Source organism: Acinonyx jubatus, chromosome B1 (assembly GCF_027475565.1).
Source record: "Acinonyx jubatus isolate Ajub_Pintada_27869175 chromosome B1, VMU_Ajub_asm_v1.0, whole genome shotgun sequence".
In the NCBI taxonomy this organism is placed as follows: Eukaryota; Metazoa; Chordata; class Mammalia; order Carnivora; family Felidae; genus Acinonyx; species Acinonyx jubatus.
The window spans coordinates 2,931,790-2,951,823 of record NC_069382.1 but is presented as its reverse complement, the minus strand read 5'-3'; the positions used below and the strand labels follow the sequence as shown (position 1 = coordinate 2,951,823).

At 43.6% G+C, this 20,034-nt stretch overlaps 1 protein-coding gene and 1 non-coding gene across 4 annotated transcripts in view; both read left to right on the top strand.

The window, feature by feature from the left end:
* Window positions 1–20,034, top strand: part of CSMD1 (CUB and Sushi multiple domains 1) — a 1,996,605-nt gene that overhangs the window by 1,354,097 nt on the left and 622,474 nt on the right. The window lies entirely within an intron of this gene.
* On the top strand, window positions 2,631–2,762 carry LOC113596550 (U8 small nucleolar RNA). The gene has a single exon (XR_003417308.1). It is a non-coding gene; the product is annotated as a U8 small nucleolar RNA (small nucleolar RNA).

The window sequence follows — 20,034 nt, the reverse complement described above, 5'->3', positions numbered from 1 at the left end:
CTACAAAATAGTATATACTGTTAAAGCTCACACTCTAGAGGGAAAGAAAACTAATCATTAAATAAATAAGTAAATAAAAACATGATGTGTGTTTGTTAGAATTACAAGGAGGTATAAGAATAAACAGGGAAAAGAAATCATGGACTCGCTTTGGGGTGGGGAGTTTAGAGAAAGCTCTGTAATAATGAAGCCCATGGATTGGTCCCAGAAAGTGGAGTGGGGCTTTCTGTAAGTCTCTTATATTCAGTGATGTGCTGGTAAATGTTTACCAATCAGTTATGTGAGGGGCAGAGCCTGATTTATAACCTTCTCCAGTCTGCCTGGTCAGACATTTCCACGTTGGCCAGTTTCTAGCTGTCAACCTGATGTCACTGGGTAGCCAAATGAAGTACAAGTCCCTATTGTGGTATTTCCACCAGACAAATACTAGCCTCAAGGGTTCATATAAAGGCCAAATACAGTACAGTAATTAGGAATTTATGAGATCTACATCTGTTTTAATGTAATGGATTTAATTTTAAGTTGATATAATTTAACCAGTCAAGGGCTATGTTTAACAGTCCATCATCTTGCAAACTTTCTCAACATTTAACATTTGCCTCTCATACTCTAGTGTAAACATACCACTGATTTTTTTCATACTCTTTCTGAGATGTGGTAAGCAGAACATAAGGACATATCCTAAATGTTGACACATGCTACAACATGTAAAATGGGTAAGATAGTTATTGATCAGTCATTTGGGGCAAGAACTGTCAGAAAGACCTTAAGATTCTCAGCTGATTTCTTGAGTTATGGTTTGGAGTCCTTCAGTTTGATGTTTAGATTCTTTAAACTGTATGAACTTTATGAAAATCTTATGGATGCATCAGACTCTTTTCTGTTAACTTCTACAAAGTTAAAATTGCACGGTCTCTGTCCTTAGAAATATTTCATTTTAGAGAAGAAGACTTCAGTGTGTATTTATTTTTGAGAGACAGAGAGTGAGTGGGAGGGAGACAGAGGATCCGAAGCAGGCTCTGTGCTGACAGCGCAGATCCTGTCACGGGGCTTGAACTCACGAACCCTGAAGTCATGACCTGAGCCGAAGTTGGATGCTTAACCCACTGAGTCACCCAGGCGCCCCTCTAAGATAAGATTTAAAAAAAAAGAAAGAAAAGAAAAGAAAAAGAAATAAAAACGTAGACATTTGCAAGATCTTAAAACTATGTCATACTATGGAATGATCATATTATGTATGGAAACATGTACGTATGGAAAACTACATACTATGGAATGGTATACTTTGAAAGGAATGAGAGGTGTTTACTTTTCTTCATTTCCTTCATGTGTTGTTTAACCTTTTGTAATTTTGCTTTTGAATTATTTTAGTTTCATGAACATCGTCCACATAATGAAAATAAAACTGTCCCGTCATAAACACTCTGGTGTGATTCACACCATGAGAAAAAGATAGAAATAAACCACTTACACGCATTGAAAACTTTGTTGAGGATACATAAAATAAAAATTCACAATTTTAAAAACACTACACAAAGAAAAGAAAAAACAAGTCGAGATGCTTTATAAATGACCGTGGCGGGAATAGAGCGTCCCTGTGCCAGTTGGCTGTGTGTCACAGCTGCCCATCTACAAGGGTCGGCCATGTCTTCCGAGATGTAGGAGGTTGTGTGTAAAATACAATCCGGAAGCGTTAGACGCATTTGTGTATGTGGGAAGCTTTGAGAAAAGATTTGAAAAAAATGGGCTTCCCTCCACTTGATCTTCCTTTGTCCGAACCCCGTTGAAAATCCAGTCCTTTGTGTGAGGTGACTCCTCAGGTCCCGGCTCCTGAAGTGGGTGTGGAAGAAGGTAAGTGTGGTGATGATGATGGTGGTGATGATGATGTTGCTTACTGCCATCGTCACATTCATCTGAATTCACTGAGCAGCAAGTTGTCCCTGGCAGTTGAGAGCGTGCTGGAAAATGAGGAGAGACTCAGTGAAATTGCGCACAGAGCAGGGAGGGAGCGGGGCGTCTGGCAGGGCTGTTGCTGCCTGGGGCACTGGGCCTGGCCTGATCGAAACACGTTTCTTATAAATGAAGCACCTGATACGATTTTGATTTGGGAAACTATGTGAGTGCATCAATTTTGGCTTCAAAATGAAAACAAATCGAATCTCACTGTGCTTTGGAGGAAAATGCTAGCTATAAACAAAGGATCATAAAACTAGAATTTTAAAGGAATTTAAACTACTCAATCTGATGAAATCAAAATCCTAAGAGGGCTTTGAAAGCTGATTCCTACCACCAGTTACGAAGCCTAAAATCTCCATAAAATTCAGAACCAAATAGTACCTGAGATTTTTGCAAAGAGCTTTCGTGCCTACAACACCTTGGCATCCCAGAAAGGTTGCCATGTAGGCAGGGAAGACAGTATTGTTACTTCCTTTTCACCCAGAGTCACCCGGGCTTGGGGATTTCAAGCAGGTTTATTCCCACGGACATTGACATATTTTGCCAGCAAATATTCACTGGGTGCCTTCTTTATTTTTGTTGTTCTGAAATGTGTGGATGAACCTTCGATATTACACAGCTTATTTCTGGTGGGTGGAGTGCCAATAAACAAATGTACAAAAGCCAAGTAATAATCGTCAGGTAGGATAATCCTTACCTGTTCCTCCTTTGGGAGGGCAGATTGGAACATGATGATTGGAGATCGCATGATTCGTGATTAACGTCTCTGCGTAATCAGGACTTGCAAAAGCCAAGTAATAATAAATACAGGGATCAGAAGATAGAAAATGACGGTGGAAAATTTTGCACGTTATGTTGGTCAAAGAAGGCACCTCCAGTAAACCAGCTTTTGCTGAGGCTGGCAGACAGAGAAGGCTTGAGCCCAGAAAAGATGAGCTTTCCAGGCACATGTTGACACCTGGTTGGTCTCTTCCAAAGACAACCAGAAGGTCAGTGGGGACCAAGCATCATGAGGAGGGAGATAATGACTGGAGGAAGCAGAGGGGGGGTTTAGGTGGTAGGGTGGCAAGTGACACAGGGCCACTGGCCGTGGATTTTATTCTATGTGATGTAGTAAGTCACTGAAGTATATTTATTGGGGCAACCAGCCTCATCTTGCTTAGGTTTTAGAAACATCACAGATAGTGCTTCTGGGACAGTAGATTCTTCCAGGAGAACAGTGGAAGCAGAGAGACCAGATAGGAGGCTGCTTTAGAGTCACAGATGAGAGACGAGGGTGGGCACGCAGGTGAGGATGATGAAGGTGAATCAGGCAGCTTCCACATCATGGGGCAAGTCCTTGATTTCAAGGGTCTGTCCTTTGTGGTACAACGACAACCAAGCAGGAGTACCTTCTGTTTTCATGTCTTTGGGTAGCTGTTTAACATACCAGCATATGTATGCCCCCACATGTCAAGAGAGGAGGAAGAAGGTCATACTCGATGATCACCCAGATGCCTTCTGTTGATGGTCTGATGCCAGTGTCCTTTCCTCTGAATTGGCCAGAGCGGCAGCTGGAAGTTTTGTGATGGATTAAGTGAGCTTCTGATTATGTGCCGGGTCCTTGCCTTCCTCTTTTGCCCAGTTCCTAGTGCAGGAACTCGCTGAGGACAGGTGCTTAGTGAATACCTGTTGGGTGAATAAGTGATACAAAAAATTGGTGAGTCAGTGAATAAGTGATGTTTCTACCATGTCATGGTTTTTGCGTCACTGAATTTCGTCAAATGATCTTCCCCTCTGCCTCCTGAAAACTCAAATTTCCTCTGCTCAAGACTCAGTACCCTGGGACTGACATTGCCAATATTATTTTGGGAAAACCATTGGTTGAATGAATGAGTGGATAGAAGTACGAGTAAGTCTTTTACCAGAGTGCATCTGGCAACCCTCTGCCCTGGCCAGCCCAAGAAGAGAAAGCTGTGGTCAGCCAGGCCCTCCCAACTGAGAAGGGCTCTGAAAATTGGGGCCAGGATGAAGGTCACTGGCCATCCAGTGAGGCAGAGTGAGGGAGAAGAAGACACAGAAGACAAGGTTTACATCAAGTTGTGTAATATGTGGTCTTAAATCTTAGGGTGTTTTCTTTTTAATTTTTAATTTATATGAAAGTATATTTTCCTTTTCTCTCACCATTCTGACTTTGAGGAATAATTGCCATTTTTTTCTGTAGAAAATGGCTTCCACAAACATATATCCAGCAGGGTAAGTCCTTGGTCTTTGAAGACAGATTATGGTCAACTCCGGAAGATGAATTAAGTTTAATGAAATATTTTCAGTGAGAGTCCGTGCTGGTCTGTTTAATTATTGTTCCCTGTCCCCACCTGCTTATATCATGCCTCTTAAAGAGCTGTGGTGGAGAGGACGTACGATTCATTTCATCATTATGATTAAGGTTTGTAACCATCAGAGCAGTAAGGCTATGACGCCTGCAGGTCTGTGATGTGCCCAGGGGCTTCTCTTCCCAGGACTACAAAGGCTGTTTGCTCCGTAGGGGGTGCTCTTCAGAAGCCCTCCTTTCCTTTATTACGAACAACTGCTGATCCCCTGAGGCTCAGTTCACATATCACTTTGTCCCCAAAGCCCTGTCTTACCCCCATCTGAGTTAAGGGTCTGGTTTCCAGAACAAGCCACCCCTGTCTCCCGTCCACTCCTCTCATCCTCCCTGACCTCATCCCCAGCACCTCCCCTCTCCCACTGGGCTCCAGCCCTACTAGCCACCCTGGGACACCTACACCAGATGGCACCCTACTACCCCTCACTCTCCTCTCATCCATGCTTTATTTTTCTTGCACCACAGATCACTTGACAGATCATGGAATACATTAATATGCATCAGTGGAAGACCTAATCTGTCTCTATTTCTAATCCGCTTCTTCTTGATCTGTCTCCTCACCAGAACGTGAGTGCACGGAACAGCCCCTTCTTGCGTACCGTGCAACAGACTGGGTGTTTCCCAATGTCTGCTCTGCAGGATTGCCTAGCTCGTGCCAGTCGCTCAATAATTATTTCAAGAATGAAGATACGAATTGATCTGCGCACCTTCGGGAAAGCGTGTCTGTTGGCTATAGGTTAAGTTGTTATGATTGGACCCTTAACATTCATTTCCCTGTTTTTTTACCCCTAGGAAAGCACTTGGAATGTAGCAGGCATTCAAGAAGTGCTTGTTGAATGAATACACATACTGGGCACTCTGGCCATACATACGTTAATAGCAACAACTAATCATGATTTAGTATCTTTATCAAATTACATTGTGAGTCATTTATTGAAATACCGAAGTGGGCCCCAGCATTAACTTCCAAGTAGCCAGGTATTCATATCTGTACATATGCTTCACGTCAGTTCTTCTGAGCTTGAGAGGGATGGGGGACGGGGTGATGGTGAAAGAAGTGTAAGGAATAGGAAGGGGGGCTCTTTTCAGTGTGGATCCAACAGAGACTAAAACAAATCGTCAGAACCTAGCAGTGAACTCAGGGATTGAATGAGAGGCTGAGTCTGTGTCTCTGCAAAGCATTCCTAGGGCTGCTCTGAGGACCAGTCTGGGCTTCCATCTGCTTCCCTCCACGAGTACTTTACTATATTTGGGTGCTCATTTCACTTCATTTCGGGTAACATCTCGGTTCTGCGTGCCTGGAGACACGTCACTGTGTGTTCATCCCATTTAAGTGCAGTTTTTCAATATTTTACCCAGGAGTTACTTAGAACCCCACTGAGCCAACTACTTGATTAGGATTAGGTTGATAACAGAGAATCAAAATCCTGATTATTTTCCTGACAAGTTACACATTATTTGGTGAAAAAAATACCTCCATTCAAGATGTACAAAACCTAATATTGTAGGAGTAGTTTTCACTGTGTCGCTTAATATTAAGATGTAAAATTCCTGATGAAATAGAAAATCCATGTTACAAGGGTTGTTAACCCCTGAAGTTGTATACATTCCTTGGGTATCATTTAAAAATCATTTAGGTGGGTGGCTGTGTGTGTGTGTGTGTGTGTGTGTGTGTGTGTGTGTAGTAAATACCTCAAATATCTTTAAAATTATGAGTTGAATTCTTTGACGCACAGGTAGACAAAGTACAACCCTAATGAAATGTATTATTTTCATGGAATTTCAGTCATTGAAATTCAGTCTGTAGAGTCTTTGGTGTGTTTTGTCAATAATGGACTTAACTGTTTTAATCCTGACCCTCTTGATAAGCTCTGTGGAGAGTTCTAACAGCATTTGAGTGCGTTCCCTATTTTAAATGTTAATCTGGACATCTTAATTAGGGATCTGCCTTCAACACCATGATGAGATAAAACGTCAGCCATTTATGGCTTCTGGGGATAAGGGAGAGGAGAGAAAATGCTCCTGGGTTTTATGCTGTCACTGAAATGGTGTGGTGACACATAAAGTGATGCAAGGCAGGTGGGAATCCAGACGTCTCATCCTACTTGCGTTGTCCTTGTGGGGAAAAAATGGATGCCATTGACATTCCATCAGTATGAAATTCCCGTGGGATATTTCATAGATCCTGTGCGTGTTAACGCTTACCAGTTTCCATTTTGTCCAAAATAACACGGTTTGGGAATGGAGTTGATTCAGGTGACTAGGGCAGAAAACCCTCTGTGGCCTAACAACAAACATTGTGATTTTGAGATAAAAACTTGAGGCCGCCTCACTTGTCTGACTGTTGGAGATTTACACTCAGCTTCAGGGAAGTTGGAACAAGGCTTCTGTCTCTTGGACTATCAAATATGTGTCTCAGTGTCATCCTTTTCCTGGGTCTTCTCCACGTGCCTTGTCACTCGTCCCACAGAACTTCCACTTAAATGTCTCATTGTCAGGTCAAACCTGTCGTGTCCCAGGCTGAATGCATGACCCTCAGCTTTGACAAAGCTCTTCTCTTCTCCAGATCTCCTGGTCTGCCAATAGTATCACTCTGTCTCGCTCTCGTGGGGAAAGCCCTCGTTAATCTTCTTTCACCAAGCCATTCCTTCCTCTGTGTTCACGACAAAAGCGTACCAGCCTCTCTTCCTGGCCTCTTGTCTTCCTTCTCTTCTAAGGATGCGGCTCTTCTTAGCTCTTGTCACCCACGTGTCTGGGGGTGTTACCCTTGCTCGCGGTTGTTTCCTGTTGCCCACACCTCTTTCTTTATCGCTGCCGCCAACAAATAAAGTGGATCCTTGACCCTCATATATTCAAGTCAGAGAGAGGTGGAGAGAAAGAGAGACACAGAGAGAGCATTTAAACAGTACCGACAGTTTTAAAACGCAGGCGGCACAGGCTGTTTGACTGCATCGGCATATGCCTGAGCAAACAGGAGAAGATACGAGTCTCCCACTCTCTTGGTTGATCGTAGTCGATCAGGCTGTACTTCCTAAACTCGCTGTTTCTTCCAGGCTGATCATGACCGTGTACTGTCCTTTGCTGCATGAACTGCCTTCAGCGCCACACTCTCGCTATGTGTGTGAAACATCACCGCATTCAACGTAAATGTCTCGTTTAGCACGTTGTCCCTTGTTTAAACCCAGCCACAAAACAGCTCTTTCTCGGATTTTCAACACCATGGGATAAAAACTCTTCTGCTCGTCTCTGTGGTGGGCTTCATGGCTCCTCCCTCCCGCAGCCCCCGGCCACACATTCCCCTCGCGCTGTTCTCCGTTGCCGTGGGGCTGCCGTCTTCTCGCCTCTGTATCTGCAGACCTTCCGCATCTCTCGGCCCCCCGCCCCGTCCGCAGGGTTGCTTACTGTGCGAAGCCCGCTTCCTCCTCTGCCAGCCCCCCCAGCCGTCGTGGTGGCCGCAAGCACACACATGCCCCCCTGCTGGCTCCGTGGCCTCCCGTCACTCCCCTCTGCTCCACGCAGCTGCTCTTACGTGGGCCACCTCGTGGAGCTTGTGTGAGTCAGAAGGAGCCTTGCGTACAAAACACGTCACCCTGGACTCTAAGCAAGTGACTTTAAGCCCTGGCCCTATCAGCACGAGCTAAGAAAAAGCCACCGGACCCGCGCCTCAGTTGGCAGGTGCATTTCTGACCGACGTGTTTGCCGGGATGATCTGACAACCTCGGCGAGACTGTTCCTCGTCTGTGTATCACTCGCTCTGTGCCAGGCACTGTGATGATCAGCGATAGGTTTAATCCTCTCAATAATCCCGGGAGGGGAGTGTTAGAGCCATTCCCATGGCGCACACGGGTCACAGGGAAACACGGAGGTAGAGGAGATCCCGGGGATAGGTGAGCCGCCGAAGAAGATTCGGTCTCACGATCAAATCAAGCGACGCACACGACAGTATTTTACAACCTGTGAAATGTCAGGCACGTACCCCGTTAGTACGCCTCGTGTGGGGGGCACCCGGCCGAGCCCATGGTCAGCACTGGACACACTTGATGGCTGGGGACACGTTGTTCACCGTGAGCGACGTGTGAGCTGCTGTTTGTGCAGGTTTCCAGGGGTTGTTCTTCCAGATCACAGTCAGGGCCTGCGCTGCTTGGAAATGTCGTCTTCGTATTTTAGATTCATGTGCATTATTTCTCTCAAGAAGTTACAATTTTGTGGTCCGTTTGGGAATGTTATTTTATGCCCTATGCTTTTACTCCCCAGTTATATCGCATATTGGGAATTCATTATATTTACTGATATTTCTTCATAGGGTTGTTAAGGGAATTAACATAACAGAGTTTGAAATTGATTTGAGCTTCTCTGAAGAGCCCAGACGGTTAATAAAAACATTATTTCCTTACCTGCTTTACAACATCGCCACTACCTTTCCCTTACAGTGGGAGATCCCAAAGGGATCAATTCCTGGTTTGTTCTTTTTTGCAGAGAAGAACAAATAGGGTTACCCAGCGGTGGTTGGTAAAGGGAATAGTTTCATGACTTAGGCTTCCTGGAAGGCTTCTCTTTGTGTGTCTCACAGATTTGAAAACTAAATGGAGTTTTTGATAATTGTAGAATGATTTCAAACACTGAGGCAAGCTACCTTTGTCCCAAGTGAAAAATATCATCGGGGCGGTGGGTACTTAACTCAGCACGGAGCCCCGAGTTAGTTTTCTTTTGTGTAACAATAGTTACATCATTTGTCAACAAATGTGATCATCTTTCTAATTTAGTACTGTTTATCATCAGTTTTTCCAAAAGGTTTTGGGACTAAATATGCCCTGTTTTACCTCCCAGAGCATCTCTTCTATGCCACGGGAAACAGTTTTGCTTTCGAGTACTGATTTCTTGGACCTGTGGCAAGTTACACGTCATTTTAGGGATTTATGTGCTATTTATATAAATTGTTCTGAAATACTTATATTAGTATTTAGAAAATTAGACTAATTTCAAGTACAGTTGACCTTTGAACAACACAGATTTGAACTGCCTGGGTCCACTTATACCCAGACTTTTTCCAATAAGTACAGCACAGTACTGTGAATGTATTTTCTCTTCTTTATGATTTCCTTAATAACATATTTTCCTTTGGCTTACTTTTATAAGAGTATAGAATATAATACACACAACATACACAGTATGTGGCAATTGACTCTTTGCGTTCTCGGTGAGGGTTCCGATCAACAGCAGGCTACTCTTAGTTGGGTTTTGGGGAAGCCAAAGGGATACATGGATTTTCAACCACATGGGGGTCGGCGACCCTAAGCCCTGCATTGTTCAAGGGTCGGCTGTAGATGTAACCAGTCCATGTTAAATTCAGCGACAGTGTTCTGAAGAGCTAACATTATTTTTAGTGAATATGCTATTAACATTAGGTCTTCCTAGTATATGAGAGTTACTGGGCACGCATGCACGCACACACTCTCATCGCCTGTATCTAGAATGGAATTACCCATTCAAATTGTAAAACAAGGGGCACCCAAAATAATCCCCGTACGTTTGGTAGGGAATTCTCAGAGTTACAGGCAAAAATTCAAATACAGTTTTGAAAAGCTTTAAAAGTTTTAAAAAATCCATAATGAAAGCATGCTCATGAAAACATTACTAAAATTCACTTTTAAGATACGAATGATATAAAAATAAAGAGGGGACGCCTGGGTGGCTCAGTCGGTTGAGCGCCCAACTTTGGCTCAGGTCATGATCTCACGGTTCGTGGGTTCAAGCCCCGCGTCGGGCACTGTACTGACGGCTGGGAGCCTGGAGCCTGCTTCAGATTCTGTGTCTCCCTCTCTCTTTGTGCCCCTTCTCTGCTCATACTCTGTCTCTCTCTTTCTTGCTGTCTCAAAAATAAATAAAACATATAGATAGATAGATAGATAGATAGATAGATAGATAGATAGATAGATATTAGATAGAGTTGGGGTGCCTGAGTGGCTCTTTCTGTTGAGCATCTAACTCTTGATTTTGGCTCAGGCATGATCCCAGGGCCACCCTCTCTCTCTCTCTGCGCTGAGAGAGGAGCCTGCTTGGGATTCTCCTTCCCTCTCTCTCTCTGCCCCCCCACCTCAAAAAAATATAAATAAATAAAAATTATGTAAAATAAAGCATTTAAAAATAAAGAAATAGAGCATTTCCTACTGAGGAAATGTATGTTGTGTGTGCGTAAAGCAGAGCAGTTAATGCAAGAAGTCCGTACGCAGGACCATCTGTTTATACACTTAAATGCAGTCATTGGTAAGAAAAACTGAAGTTATTCCACTGCAGGATTTCACATATTTACCATTTATGTTTTATGAAAGGAATGCCGTATTTGAACTTAAGTTTACGTCCTAAGTTTATGTTTTGCTATTCTGTTATGAGAGAGTTAAGCCAGTGAAGATTTTGAGTCCTTCTTGTTTTTTAATAAGAGTAGTATTGTTTGGAACAGTAATAATCACTATTAAATGCCTCTGTGCTGGCTCTGGTAAGTTAGGCACTTGGTATTTCATGGGGAGAAACTCACTGCTTCTGCTCCTAATCCAGAAATTTTCTGTATGAGTTATGTGCTGTATTTCTGTATTTGAGATATTTACCACCAATCAACGATTGAATATTGTCCTGCCCCTTACTAAAATAAATAAATAAATAAATAAATAAATAAATAAATAAATAAATAAGAAAGTAAGTAAGTAAGGGGAAAAAAACAAAAACAAAAACATAGCATTCCCAAAGAAAATCTGGAACAAGTATAAAGGGGGTTTTGTGTATATCTTGTGTGTGTGTGTTTTTTTAATGTTTTCTAAATTCAAGTTACCTAATTTTCTACATTTTAGCATCCTTGGATGACCCATTCCAATTGACTTGTGTTAAATAGCGTCATTCTTGTCAAGGGAATTTGTTACAAGCCCTGAGAAACACCAGATAAAAGTTTTCTTTGAAAAGAAGGGTAATTTTCTTTGCTGCCTTTTCCATATGTTTGGCTTCCTCTTGCATCGCGACATAAGGAGGACCCCTCCTCTGTCCTGGCAGCCCCCAGACCACCTGCAGTCTCCAGATGTGGGAAGCTGTGGTGTCCCCTAACCCAGAAGCTCCCTGTCGTCCCCGGGCTACTTAGCATTTTGTCACATCCCTCCGAGCCCTACCCCTGTGACCCACAATCCTCCTATTTGCTTGTCTAGACCTCCCCCTAAATTTTTACCACATGCCCAGCACTGGGCCTGACACACAATGGGGCATCATTTTTTATTAGTAAATGAATAAGTGGCTGCATTTGGGGGCTAGGTCATGACCTACTGGGAGTGTTGACCAGAATATGCCCCTCGGAAATCCCTTCCTTTGTCTGGACAGTTCCCCAAATCCATGACTTGCAGCCAGTTTCTTTGGGCTTTAAAGACATTTCTTTCTTTATGAGTGCTCGATGAATATTTTAAATGAATGGATGAATTTTACCAAGCCTTCATGGAACCTGCCCTTTAGAAAAGAATGTGTTATTTTATATCCAGCATGCTTTTAAGTGGTCCAGACTCATAAAGTTAAAAAAAATAATTAAATTATTCTACCAATTAAGGTAAATTAGTCAAAAAAATTTTAAGATGTCATAAATAGATTTAGTGTACCATCTAATGGGGGACTCTTGCATTCAGCATTTCATTTTTCATCCTACTTGGATGTTCTTGTATATTAATTTGAACTTTTCTAAAGTTTTTTAATGTTTATTTATTTTTGAGAGAGAGAGAGAGAGAGAGAGAGAGAGAGTGAGCATGAGCTGGGGAGGGGCAGAGATAGGGAGATACAGAATCTCAAGCAGCTCCAGGCTCTGAGCCATCAGCACAGAGCCCGATGCGGGACTCAAACCCTGTGAACTGCAATACCGTGACCTGAGCCAAAGTCAAACACTTAACCAACTGAGTCACCCAGGTGCCCCTACTAATTTGAACTTTTACAGAAACTTTTCAGAGAAACTATTCCACAGCCATTTGCAAGTGGCCCCAGATTTTCATGCGTTTTATGGTCTATCCACAGGAAAAAGGTTAACAGTATTTGTGGATATGGATATTTATCCCATCCAGCCAAGGTATTATTATTATTATTATTATTATTATTATTATTGTTGCTACTACTACTACTACTACTACACAACTTGTTTCTTAAAAAGAAATAAAAGTTAGGATTCTTTCTAAGACTCTTCATGTTCCAAAACACAGTGTTTTGCCTGCAGCTAGAAATGTGTGTAGCTCCCAGGGGAGCGTGGAGGTGGAAAGAAGACATCTGGGCCTCTGAGCACATCGTTTCCAAATACCAGCATAGTGTGTTCAGGGCATGATCTCGCAGTTCATGGGTTCAAACCTACATCGACTTATATTACCCGGAGAGAACCAAGAGAATGAGGAGGGGACAGGGTGAGGAAGGAACTCTGGACGTTTTCAGGAAAGCAGACAGGGGAAGTGGAGCCCACAGAAAGAAGGAGGAGACAGATGGAGAAGGGCCAGGAAGGAGAGAGACAAGACAAGGGAGGGTGGTAAGTGGGCCAGGGGCCAGGGGCCAGGGATCGATTACCTTAGCAGACAAGAGGAGAGCAGATTTGGCAACAGTGAGAAAACAGCAGATTGAAATGTTGAGCCCAAATCACAAGCTTCTTGGCAGCCATGGTGGTTCTTCTTAGGCTCCTCACTGGAAGAAAGTGTGTCTTGATGTCCAAACTTCCTTCCGCTTGCCAGTGTCCCCTGCTGTCCACTCCTTGTGTATAAAAAGTTCTCACAAGTGAAGTATTTAAACCGTTACCTAAATAGTGTCCAAATAGGTTTTTTTGTTTGTTCTAATTCTTGTTCTTTGTTCAGATGTTTAAGTCGTGTGTAGAGCTTTCCTGGCTCTGAATGAGGGTGCCACTTATCACCAGTGTTAACACAGCCATTGTGAGAAAGGGTAAGAGCAGGGGCACGTTGGGGGCTCAGTCGGTTGAGCGTCTGACTCTTGATTTTGGCTCAGGTCATGATCTCACAGTTCATGAGATCAAGCCCCATATTGGGCTCTGTGTTGACAGCATGGAGCCTGCTTGGGATTCTCTCTCTCCCTCTTCTCTGCACCCTCCGCTGCTTACACGTGCTCTCTCTCTTAAATAAATAAACTTAAAAAAAAAAGTGTAAGAGCAAAAGTCAGTGGGCTAAAGTGTGGCCTGGGGGTGCTGGTGTTACCATCTGCCAGCAGCTGGGCCTGCTTGGACACAGGGTTACACACGGGCCACCTGGGATCAAATTACTGTAGGACAGGGTGTGCCCTCAGCCCAGAGCCCATGTCTGCATGGCCATGCGGGAAGGGTGAGGTTATAGGAGAAAGCTCACTTCACAAATGTGTACCCGCAGAAATGGAGCTGCTGGTGATCATTTGACCTACTTAACATTGTTTTCCTGTCTTATATTGGTTAATTATGCACGGTTCCATTGAACTCACATGCCCAAAGCAATAGCTTCCTGCAGGAACAACACTTACCTTTCCTAGCAGCCATGTGCTCAGGACAGAAGTGTCTGTTTTCATAAAAACACATCATCAGAAAGTTTTTATAAGAGGCTGGGGGCAAAAACTTTCCCCTCTGTACACAGATGTTGGGTGTTTTTACTCTATCCTGTCGCACACACTTGTGCTTCTTTTACCTAATTACTTCTTTCTCCTTTAATAGGACGATTTCTTCATTTACCATATATAGATTCATAGGACATAGATTTCAAAGAATCAAACCATTTTTACATACAGGACGACAAACATCAGGAGGCTGTATGTGGATGTACGCGCAAGAGGAAGAAAAGGAGGAAGCATACATACACCTTTTAGCATGCTATGTAAAAGTCAGCATACCCACCTTACTGGCAATTCAAGAAAGGTCACTCTGGCTCCAGAATTTGCTCCTTTTCTTTTCCGAATGGTTTCCATTGATTGTGGGAGGCTAGACAGAGGAGGAATCATCATTAACCCAGCAGGTGGGGCTGCCCCTCTTTGACCCCAGCCATCCTGGATCCCCTACCAGGGCACCTGCTGTCCCCCAGAGCCCTAAGGGCTCTCATTGCCTTGAATATAGACAGAATGTAGGTGGTCCTTGTCAACTTGTGGCTTCTCCACACGCAGTTCCCTCTTATGAGACAATCTTTCCTTGCCTACGTATTAACAGCATGCTTTTTTTAAAAACATTTTTTCCCCCAGCATTACAAGATTGAGCTAAAGGTATCATGAAATCCCACATACCCATGACCCAAGCTTCCAAAACTACCAACATCTCACCAATTGCATTGTATTTATTTATTTATTTACTTATTTACTTATTTATTTATTTATTTTTATGAAATTTATTGTCACATTGGTTTCCATACAACACCCAGTGCTCATCCCAACAAGTGCCCTCCTCAATACCCATCATCCACCCACCCCTCCCTCCCACCCCCCATAAACCCTCAGTTCTCAGTTTTTAGGGGTCTCTTATGTTTTGGCTCTCTCCCTCTTTAACCATTTTTTTTCTTCCCCTCCCCCATGGTCTTCTGTTAAGTTTTTTAAGATCCACATAGGAGTGAAAACATATGGAATCTGTCCCTCTCTGTATGACTTATTTCACTTAGCATAACACTCTCCACTTCCATCCATGTTGCCACAAAAGGCCATATTTCATTCTTTCTCATATCACCAATTGCATTTTAAAGCTAGAGTGCTCTAGGGGGCACCTGTGTGGTTCAATTGGTCAGGCGTCCAACTTCATCTTAGGTCATGATCTCGTGGAGTTCAAGCTCCACGTCGGGTTCTGTGCTGACAGCTTGGAGCTGGGAGCCTGCTTTGGATTCTGTGTCTCTCTCCCTCTTGGCCCCTCCCCTGCTCACACTCTGTCTCTCTCAAAGGTAAATAAACATTAAAAATAAAAAGAAATAAAACTAGAGTGCTTTAGAGCAAACCATAGATACGTGATTTCACCCACAAAAACATGTCTCCAGGAAATACTATTTAAGTTTAACTACACCATCATTATCATACTTAGCACAAATAATTTTTGATATTACCTAATATCCATAACCTGTTTTTTGTGGCCTCAGAAATATCTTGAGACACTCATCTACTCAATTGGACTCAAACACGTTCTGCTCATTGCATTTGAGTTTTAGTCTGTAAGGCCCATTTAGTCTATGATAGTCTCTCTCCTTTTACATTCTCCTACCATGTATTTGTGGAGAAGGCAGGGTCATTCGTGCCACAGAGTATGAGCCATTCTGGACCCGGCTGATTGCATCTTCTGAGGTCACTGTTCTCCGGTCTTCTTTATTTTGCAAATAGTGTCACTTGGTTCAGAGGATCTTGACATTCCGCATTAGTTCGATTGGGCCAGTGTAACAAGAAACTGCAGATTCGGTAGCTCAAAGATGAGAAATGTGTTTTCTCTCATGTTGGTCACGAGGAAGTCCACGGCTATGGTTTCGGCGCATTCTCTTATGGAGCAGGTGGTACCTGCTTGCTGTGTCCTCACATGCAGAGAGAGAGTTCTCTCTGATGTTTCCTCCTATAAGGACACTAATCTTACGGATCAGGCCCCTGTCTTATGACCCTGTTTAATCTTAATTACCTTCTTATTGACGCTGTCTCCACATACTGCATAAATGTGCGATTCTCCGATAAACAAATTAAAGATCAATGTTGGTGTCATATTTTTGGACATACCGCTGAGAGGGGACAAACGTGTTCCTGTCTGCATTCACTCTAACTTAGGCCCTTGGCCAGCACCGGGTCCCGCAGGTGCAGGGGCAGGAGGGTGCTCCCCATGTGTGAGGCTGTCTCCCGCCCATCCCGGTTCCTGGGACCTTGGGTACCAGCAGACTAGCTGCCTACCTGGGGTTGTCAGGAGTCTCACAGAGGTCAGTGCTGGCAGGGAACCTGGACCCCGCCTGGCACGCAGCTGATCCTTTACCAGAGATTGAGAAGAGCAGGTGTGAGCAGGGGAGAGGGCAGACCTCCGTTTGTTTTAAGCAAATGAGCGCGAGCATCTGCTCCTATTTAATCAGAGGAAGGAAATACAGCACTGCTCTCACCTGAGGAATGAGGTGTGTTACCTCCGCGTCTGACTGGTTCCTCATCATCAACCAGGTTTTCGTGACGGAACACAGATGCTTCCAAATTTGAGCAGTGATATTCCAATACGCATTTCACATGCACATGTTGTTACCTGAGGCTCCTCGTTTGAAACGCAATTAAAAATACTAAGAATAAGATATAACACTGGCAAAGGTAATCCAAGTGGTATTTCATCATTTCCCCTATTTGCACATTTTTTCAGGGATATGCATTATGGTAGTTGTTACCACCCTTTTAGAATCCAGCATTGCTTTAAAATCGTACAGTTTTACATAACGTTTATAAAAAATAATCTGTTTTGTTATGTGTTAACAGAAGACACATTTTTAATTTTTAATACATATATTTATATAAGTGTATATATATATTTTAAATATATATTGAATATATGTTAATTCATAAATTAATTTAATTAACATAATTAAATATATGTTAATATATTTGCCTTGTTCTTAACTAAATATGGCATAATGCACTTCGACTGCAAAGTAATAGTACCACACCTTTTTCTTATGCGTTAAATCTATTTTGATCTGGCCTTTTATGAACACAAAAGATCACAAAAAAATCATGCCCATACACAGCAACTCCCCTTCAGAAACAAGAAAAATAACCACGTCACATATATCGTATTCTACAGAATTCCTGCAATTGTCAGCAAAAGCACGCAGCTCAAATTCTTGGCAGTATTTGTTTGAATAAAATGTCACATTGCCCTCAAGACTAGAAGCTTTAAAAATGGAAGAAGTCAATCTAAAAAAAGGGACACTTATCTAGTATTCACCGAAGTTTTGAAATTTATTTTAAATTGTCAGAGAAGATGTTTTAAACACTAAATTGTAATTACAGAAAAGCAAACAGATGTTTTCCTATAGTATTTCTAGACCGTGTGTGTGTGTGTGTGTGCGCACGCATTTTTGATGTGGGAACACTTGATACTGGGTAATGATCAGTGATGCCCTCAAGAGTTTTGAGTTGTAAATTTGATTTTTCATAAGCTAAGTATCCTACATTGCTATAATCAGATCCTTCCATATCCCTCCAAACCTTTATAACCCTCTCTGTAGACATCTACTATTGTACTAATCACCTTTCATTCTAACCCCTTCCTTTGTGTGTCTTCCCTGTGTTCCCAAGTGAAGTGTGGGCCCTCTGAGGATCAGGTGGCACTTATCTATGCTTGCACATCATCCAAGATGGTGATAAGTGGTGTCCCAGTTCATTCATGACATTCCTCCTTCCTGGTCCTCCTAGTGAGCCCCTCCAGTGCCTTCATTAGGGGGCCACTCACATGGGCACACATCCTTCTGAACTGAAGTCTTAGGATTAATTCCAAACATCAGGAGAGTTGCAGAATTTCTTTGGGGATAGAGTGCACAAGGTCTGTTTCATGGCCCTGGGCTTCCGTGCACAGGAGGCGTATCTTGTTAGCTTCTGCTGTATTTAGAGCTGTTGCCCACCTGGCTGAGGTCTCTGGAGATTTAAGTTTTAGGAAAGTGTGTGAATGTGTCCTGTCTTCTTTATTTTCACGCTTTCAGAGATTGTCTTGGAACACTGTATGACCTAGAGTGGCTAAAATAGTAGAGGCTTGTTTTTCTCAACCTTGAGAAGTCTGTAGATAGGCACCCAGTGGTCTGGCACTGTAGATAGGCACCCAGAACCTCAGGCTTCTGGGTTGATTTAGTCAGTGTTTTATTGGCTTGCTTAGAATGCTTTTCTGAGGAATTACTGCTGGATCCCTGCGCCCTAGGCTCCACGAGCCTTGGCCCGGTTGGCAGAGACTGTCTTGCGTCCAGCGCACTCGTGCTTTGCCTTCCCCTTTCCCGTCCTGTTTCTCGGTGATGCCCCCGCTCCTGTCCCGCAGCCGCCTCTGCATGGACTCATAGGAAACAAGGTCACTTGGGCTGCAGACCTTCCCTTCCTCAATCGGCTTCCCTCCAATTCTGTGCTGAGTCTACACAGCACACGCTCTTCTGGAGCAGCTGTGTGCCTGGCCCGGCGTGTGGACGTTGTTGAAATATATCCCGGCGTGTTTCCCCGGCGGGATTTCCAATTTGAGTTTTAATTTTAGTGGTGGGAGAGGAAACTGCAGGGAGAGGGATCCTGGGATATTTGCTAGAGCCCCTTGGGGGCGCCTGGCCCTTCCCCTCGTTCCTGGCATCCCAGCGAGGAGATGACACCTGCTCTGATCCCTCCAAAGTGACGTCTGCTGCATCTTCCGTCAGGTAATCTCTCTTGGCTCCGTCTTGAAAACACTAGAAGATGCTGTCTTTGTTCTTGCCATCAGAGCCACCCTCTCTTGTTTTCTGACAAAATAGCTAACTGTCTAATGGCAAGCTTATGCTAAGTGACAAATGACTTAAAACTGGTGAATGTACAGAAGGTTGTGTGTGTGCGTGTGTGCGTGCGCGTGCACGCGCGTGCGCGCTTCACAACCTCCGCTTACTCAGTCAACCTGCGGGATTAATTGAATTGGCTCCTTCAGTGCCTCTTGCCTTTCTTGCCTGGGGCACCCGCAGGGGGAGCTCTCACCACTAGGGGACTATCCGACAGGTATATGGCATGCCCCTCCAGAATTACTTGGCTGTTTGTACCAAAGCTATTTATGGCAGTGCCATTTGCCATCACAGCTATTTAATTTTATAAAATAATGGATAAACCAATGATATTAGAGTTTAAAAAAGAGAGTTACTGTGTTCATAAAAAATAGCTAAAATACAAATTATGGCCAAATAAACTGTGGACAAGATGACTGCCAACAACTGTGTGTGTGGGGGGGGGGGGGGGAACTTTTTAACCAAATAGGAGGATTATGCTCTCAGCCTCCAGACTTCTCACATTCTTGCTTCACCTTAGAGTGACCAAAAACTGAATATTTTAGATGATAATTGATAAGATCTTGGTTGGGTTTTCTTTGTTTTTGTAAAAGGCTGCGTTGTCTGTGTACCAGGAATCATAAGGAAGGAGTTCTCTCTGGAACTAAAGTTTGAAACATTAATGTACATTTTCATGTGTGGAATGAAAATGAACTGGTCAAAGGAGCACATGCTATTTTTTTATAATAATTTCTCTCTTAACTGATGACTTTAAAGAAAATAAGTCTTTGCTGTGTCAGTCCCCCTACATGTGGCATTTGCAGCTTGAGAGATGCACAGAGCCCACGAGACAGCAAATTCCAGACGTGATGCTTAGTGGCTGAACCGTGTGGAGACCAGCTCACGTCTCCCTGTTCACCAGAGAGCCCGTCCTTCCTCCAGGTCTGGGGTGTGGGCAGGGGCCGGGGATGAGGCACTGAGTCGGGCTGTGTGATTGTGGCCACCAGGAGGGCTCTGGGCTAACTGGGGGCCTGTTGAGCACACCCTGTGCCGTGTTCTGTTCTGCTCAAGATCCAAAGCTTTTATCAGCTGCCGGGATGGCCAGTGACCCCTTTGTTTGCCGTGACCGGGAACTCAGCCATTCTTGCTTGGGCTTTCCTGATCCGATCTGTCACACCCAACACACGAAGGACTGACTTACCTTGAGAAGGATGTATTGGTTTTCCAGTAAGAGCAGAAATTTAACTCTTCACATAATCATTACTGATTCCTGTTTTTGAATTTAATTTCTCT